The following is a 6,642-nucleotide window of genomic DNA, read 5'->3' on the forward strand; positions in this document are numbered from 1 at the left end:
TTATTTACTTAACGGGTTTTCTGAATTCATCTCTTGTACACTTTGGAAAAATCTACCTCGGTATTTGGGTTAAGTGTGTCATGATTTATCATATGAATAAATCATATTAAATCCTCTATTATCACCATGCACAATTCTTGCTGGTGTTTGTAGTACTGGTTGATGCTATATTAAAATAAATGAAGCGGTTAACTCATATGACTAGCATGCTATGGGTTTTTACCCCATCTTCTCTGAAGTACCCAATTTTGTCATTGCTATTGATTTTATGAAAGAATTAGCAAATATTAACTTGGAACACCTTTGTAGAGAGAGGAAGTAGACTTGTCCAAGATCATCCAGCTGAATTCTCCATTCTAAGTGATGGATGATATCTGTACTTGCCAATGCATCCTTGATTTGCTGGGAAACCTCTCCACACGCCATCTGGAAATTGGCCATATGGGTGGGCTTGCCTTGAGAAATTCCTACATACAAAAATCTGAATGGGTAACTTGGGGGATGATTATTTAGCCTCTGTGAAAGGATTCAGCCCACATTTTCTTTTAGCAGAGCTCATTGTGGGAAACATGAATAGATTTGGAAAAGTTCAATTTGCACTTCACCTTTTGCAAGAAACTCTAAAGTTTCCAAAAGTTTCTAAAAAGAACAATAATAACAACTGGCAATTATGTACAACTTCTAGGTTTGCAAAGCACTTTACATATGTTATCTCATCTGCTCCATACCACAAAGACCTTGTGAGCTAATTCCCTTAGGGATTATCCTTCTTACAGATGAGGAAACAGAGAGCAACCAGAAAGATAAAATAGATGTTACAACATCGTATGTTAGAAATAAGGCTTTTTTGATTCATGGCACTTGGAAACTATCAAAGTTCCTTCTTTGAACACTGTCTGGAAAGATCCTATCCCTAGTTTCCTCAGCTTTGAAGCAATAGGACTAGACTAGAGGTCCCTCAGGTCTCCTTCAGGTCTTCCGGTAGATAAAGTATTAAATGCTAGGACCTCATGGAGGGCATTTGTTTGGTATACTGGGAATTTCTGTGTTTTATATATATATATATATATATATATATATATATATATATATATATATGTATACATATATATTATATATATAATATACATATATATAATTGTAGTGAATATTGATTACCTTCTTTGCTTCAGAGTCCCATCTCTTCAAGGTGAGTGTGGTTCTTACTGTTAAGAGGACTTTAATATCCCAACAACACAATGTTATGTACATAAATGACCCAATTCAAATTTCCATCTGCAAAAAAGTACTATCTAAAAATAATGATCTTTATCATATTTTCTCTGAGACTGGCTCTTTCCTAGAAGCCTTATTAGATGCACAGATACCCTGTGAAGTTAATTAGAGCAAAGCTTTTTAAACTGGGTGATGACCCCATATGGGGTCACGTAACAATGTGGGGATCACAAAATTATTATTCTGATTTATTTTTATCCTGAATGTTTGATCTGTATACCTATTTTAGGTATATCTCTATACTTGGGGATCACATAAAAATTTCTTGAGCAAAAAGGAGTTGTAAGTGGAAAAAGTTGAAGAAGGCCTGATGTACAGGAAGAGATTAATTCTCTTAACAAGGATACAATTGTTGCTGCTCCTCTTACATTTGGCACATGCAAGTACATCAGAACAGTCTGATCTTTGCCCCCGTGGAGGTACTTCCCTTTGTTTGGATCCTTTTAAATTCTGAAAAATGGGTTTGCTTTTTTCTCCTTCAGGAGACCAGCATCTAGTCTAGCATAGTTCTAGAATAGCCATATTTTTCTTCATTTGCCCTGATGGAAATATCTGACACTAGAGGGAAACAGTTGGGATGGGGGATGTGATGAAACAAGAGTTTCCTCACTCTCTAGTAGAGTGTTTCTTGGCCATAAACTGAACTATAGACCACTGAGACCTGAACTGCCCAAATCAGTGGCACCCAATCCAAACTAATATCCAGAAAGCCATGATGTGCTTCAGGTATGTCTTTGGGAAGTTTATAATCAAAATGGGATAAGACAAATAGGGAGATGACATATGTGGCAGCATATATTGTGAGCCATGAGAAATACAAAGCAATGATGGTTTTGAGGAAGGGAGCATCAGCTCCAGTTAGCTTGGGAAATCAGAATAGGCTCATGAAGGAAAAAAAAGTATATATAAAACTTTTTTGGCTGAAGTGATTTTGCCCAGGGTTACATAACTAGAAAACGTTAAGTGTCTGAGTGTGAATTTGAACTCGGACCCTCCTGACTTGAGGGCTGGTACTGTAACCACTGCGCCACCTAGCGGCCCTGAGGAGAGAAGCGTTTTAAGCTGGACCCAGAAATGGAGAATTTCACCAGGTGGAGAATTAGAAGTGTGGGGGGGGGGGGGGGGAGGGCGTGGCCCTTCCCTCCCCCACAACTGGAGCTGCCTGCTTAAGCAAAGGCAACCAGATGAGAAAATGAACCAGTAATTCAGTTTGTCAGGAGGGGAAGGCATGTAAGGGGGAAATAAAGGCAGAAATCCAGTTGACTTTCCCAAGCATGAAGTGCTCACTGTACACCAGCTGTTGCCATGATAGATGGGAGACAGATAATGGAGGGTCTTGAAGGAGTTTGGTCTTCATTTGTGGAGTGAGTCATGGGAGATTTTAAACAGGGCAGCGAGATGGTCAAAGTTCCCCGGCAGAGAGGTGAGTGCAGGGAGCGCGGTGTGCACATTGATGGAGAGGAGAGTGGCAGATGAGACAGCGCAGGTGTGAAGTAATCAAGTGCTAAACGGGGCGGGGCTGGGGGGCGGGGCGGTGAGTGGGAATGTAAACGTGAGGACGTTTGAGACAATTGCACGAGGAACACTTGCCGAGACTTAGCCCCTGATTGGGGGGGGGAGGGGGGGAGGGAGGAGCAGAAACAAAGACGCCTCCAGGCTTCTTCCTGCCTTTGAGGGTGAGGAGGGCCGTTCAAGCTGTCACTCGACTTCGGCCCCGCTTTCCACATCATTTAACAACTTAGAAGCCACAGATAGCCAAGCGAAGAGTGGATACTAGCGGAAAGCAAGAATTGATAGACAACTTGACAAGTAAGGAAAACTAAAGAAAAACTGTGTGATGGGGAGTAGCCCTTAGATAACCCGCGGGCCACTTGGCCTTGAGGGCTATGTCACAGCAGGGAGACTCCAGAGCTGGTCAGGAAAGCCCCCCGCTAGCAGGCCCTGGGAACGGGGTTCCCGGGAGGGATGTGCGGGAGACACAGGGACTTGGGCCTCATAGCGTCATTCCCCTCAGTTAGCCCTCAAGGCCAGAGCCCGGGCTGCTATCTCGCACCTGGACTCGAACAACGAGCTCTTTTTAGTTCCGTGGCGGAAGAAGAAAGGGGGCCATTAGCCCTCCCCCCCCCCGTTCCGAACACTGACCCTGAACCCCAATCCCACGATGTCAGTCACCCCTCTCCGTTCTTTGTCCCGGGCTCCCCAAATCCCTCTAAATTGACTCGTTTGCTCCCCGCTCTTTGCTATCTTCCCCTGTTGGAATTTAGCCTGCTTCAATAAATGTCATCGTTGTAATAAAAATCTGCCTTCTAGAAACCTCCAAATTCTTTTTGGACACCTTGATCACGGGCCCGGCATTCCGCTGTTCTGGGGCCGTCCTGGATCTCATCATATTCATTTAAAGGACATAGCTGCCGGAGCCTGCTAACGTAGAACCGAGTGCTGCTGGTCCTCATTACCCCTCCCCCCCATGGAAGAACCTGTGTGGGCCAAAACCCTTGGCTACTTCCCGAGCTCCTGGGGGGCAGGCTGGCCTTGGGTATGCCAGGGATTGGACTGTTTAATTCATGAGAGGAAATCCTCTCTACGAATGAAGATTGGCTCCTTCTCTCTACCTTAGACTTAGAGGTTTGCCTGTGACGTGGGGAGGTGCATGGTCACACCCACCATCTGTGTCAAGTCTCCCAGGCCAGCTTTCTCTCCACTGTGAGGAGTGACTTAGGAAAAGAATGTTCACAGTAGTTCCCCCGAGACCCCCAAAAGACTGGATTAGATTCAGTATCTCTTCTTCAGAGAGAGGCAGGGGAATATGTGGCTAAGAAATATTTTCAGAACTCTGGGAGATAACTATGAACCACTTCATGCATTTCCAATCCCTCTGTTTTTGTTCATTTGCATTTTGGATTTCCTTCACAGGCTAATTGTACACTGTTTCAAAGTCTTTTTTTTTTTTTTTTTTTTTTGTACAGCAAAACAACCGTTTGGACCTGTATACATATATTGTATTTAACTTAATACTTTAACATAGTCAACCTGCCATCTGAGGGGGGGAAGGAGGGGAAAAATTGGAACAAAAGGTTTGGCAATTGTCAATGCTGGAAAATTACCCGTGCATAAAATTTTTGTAAAAATTAATTAATTTTAAAAAAGAAAAAGAAATATTTTCATGGGGCCACTAGGTGGGGCCAGCCCTGAAGTCAAGAGGATCAGAGTTCATTTGGTCTCAGACCCGTTAACACTTCTAGCTGGATAATCCTGGGCAAGTCACTTAAGCCCAACTGCCTCAGCAGAAGAAAAATTCATTTGGAATGGCTAAAAGAAAAGATCCAGGCGAAAGCAAGACAATCAGTGCCCTCAAGGAGCTTATAGTCTAACATGGGAAAATGATGCTTATATCACAGGGTTGGTCAGGGAGTGTTAGGGAAGCCAGAGAGCATTAATTCATCTGCACTCACTTATTTGACTCCTGTTCTCAGAAAAAGACAAGCATTGAGGGCTAGAGGCATGCATGTTGCTTAAGTGGCAAGGAGCTGGTAGGACTGAGACTAGGCAAGATGAGGTGTAAGCTCACAGGTCAGAGCCCAGTGGTCCCAGAACAGGGCTACAAACTTCCCAGGACGAGCCTGGGCTCACCAGTGAAAGAAGATGGATGTAGGAGCTGATTTACCTTATTTAGGCAACAGAGCTCAAAATTTAGTACTCCCAGTTGGATTTGGTTCTTCCAACCACCGCAAATGAATCAAAACTCATGTATTTATTTTTTCTATAAAGTTTTTATTATCAAGACACATGCGTAGATATTTTTTTTAGCATTCACCCTTGCAAAACCTTGTGATCCCTTTTTTCTCTCCCTTCTTCCCCCCCCTCCCCTAGATGGCAAGTCGTCTAATATATGTTAAAATATAGATACCAACATCCAATATGGCTCTTTTATACATATTTCTGTATTTATTATGCTGCACAAAAAATCAAATCAAAAAGAAAAAAAATGAGAGAAAACAACATGCAAGCAAACAACAATAAAAAGAGTGAAAATACCATGTTGTGATCCATAGTAAGTTCCCACAGCCCCTTTCTCTCTGTCTCCATCATAAGACCATTGGAACTGGCCTGAACCACCTTGCTGTTAAAAAAAAAATCCACGTCCATCAGAACAGATCATTGTATAGTCTTGTTATTGCCATGTACAATGATCTCTTGCTTCTGCTTCTTTCACTTAGCACCAGTTCTTTTAAGTCTCTCCAGGGCTTTCCAAAATCATCCTGCTGATCATTTCTTATAGAACAGTAATATTCCATAGCATTCATATACCATAATTTATTCAAACATTCTCCCACTGGTGGGCACCCACTCAGTTTCCAGTTTCTGGCCACTATGGAAAGGGCTGCCACAAACCCCACATCTGGGTCCCTTTCCCTCTTTTATGATTTCTTTGGAATACAGACCAAGCAGAGACACTGCTGGATCAAAGGGTATGCACAGTTTGCTAGCCCTTTGGGCGTAGTTCCAGATTGTTCTCCAGAATGATTGGATCAGTTCACGATTTCATTAGCAGTGTATTAATGCCCCAGTTTCCCCACATCCCCTCCAACATTATCATTTCCCGTCATCTTAGCCAATCTGACAGGTGTGTAGTAGCATTTCAGAGTTGTCTTAAGTTGCATTTCTCAGATCAATAGTGATTTAGAGCACCTTCTCATATGACTACAAATAAAGTCATGTATAGGTCCCCAGACTCGAGCCCAAATGGATTTTTCCTACTTAATCTAGGGTTATTAGCTTGGAGGCCTATGAGGTTTGAAAAATTTTTGTCACCATATTTCAATGCAAACCTATCCTTTTATTATCCCTCCAATGGCCCCATTCTCACCAAAAGCTCTCTTTTGTGTACACATCTGTGTATGTTGTTTTTTTTTTTAACCCCCAAAAGGGTCATCTTGTGTGAAACAAGTTACCAGGGCTGAATCCCCAAAGGAAGACTAAGAGGAGACAATAGCTCTGCTGGGATGAGCATCCCACAATATCCATCACTGAGTAGTTTTCCAGCCTGTTCTAAAATTATCCACTGAAGGAAAGGCCACTCTCTAGGCAACTTTTGGGTAAATAGTATGTTAAGTTCCAACATCTACCTGGCATACAGCAAACACTTAATGCTTGTTGAAATATTCTTTATAACCCCCATTCCTATCTCCCTTCTTTACTGCCATTATGGACAGTCATTACCATACAGTGTTTCGCTGAATCATTTTTTAATTGTCTCATAGCATTAAAGTAGTAAGGGACCCCAGAGACTGGCTAGTTCCCAAAGGAAAGCCTTTGACTATCTCCGACAAATGGCTCTGTGTTTATCTTTAAATGAGATGTAAGATA

The sequence above is a fragment of the Sminthopsis crassicaudata genome, chromosome X, assembly GCF_048593235.1.
Source record: "Sminthopsis crassicaudata isolate SCR6 chromosome X, ASM4859323v1, whole genome shotgun sequence".
NCBI classification, from domain to species: Eukaryota; Metazoa; Chordata; class Mammalia; order Dasyuromorphia; family Dasyuridae; genus Sminthopsis; species Sminthopsis crassicaudata.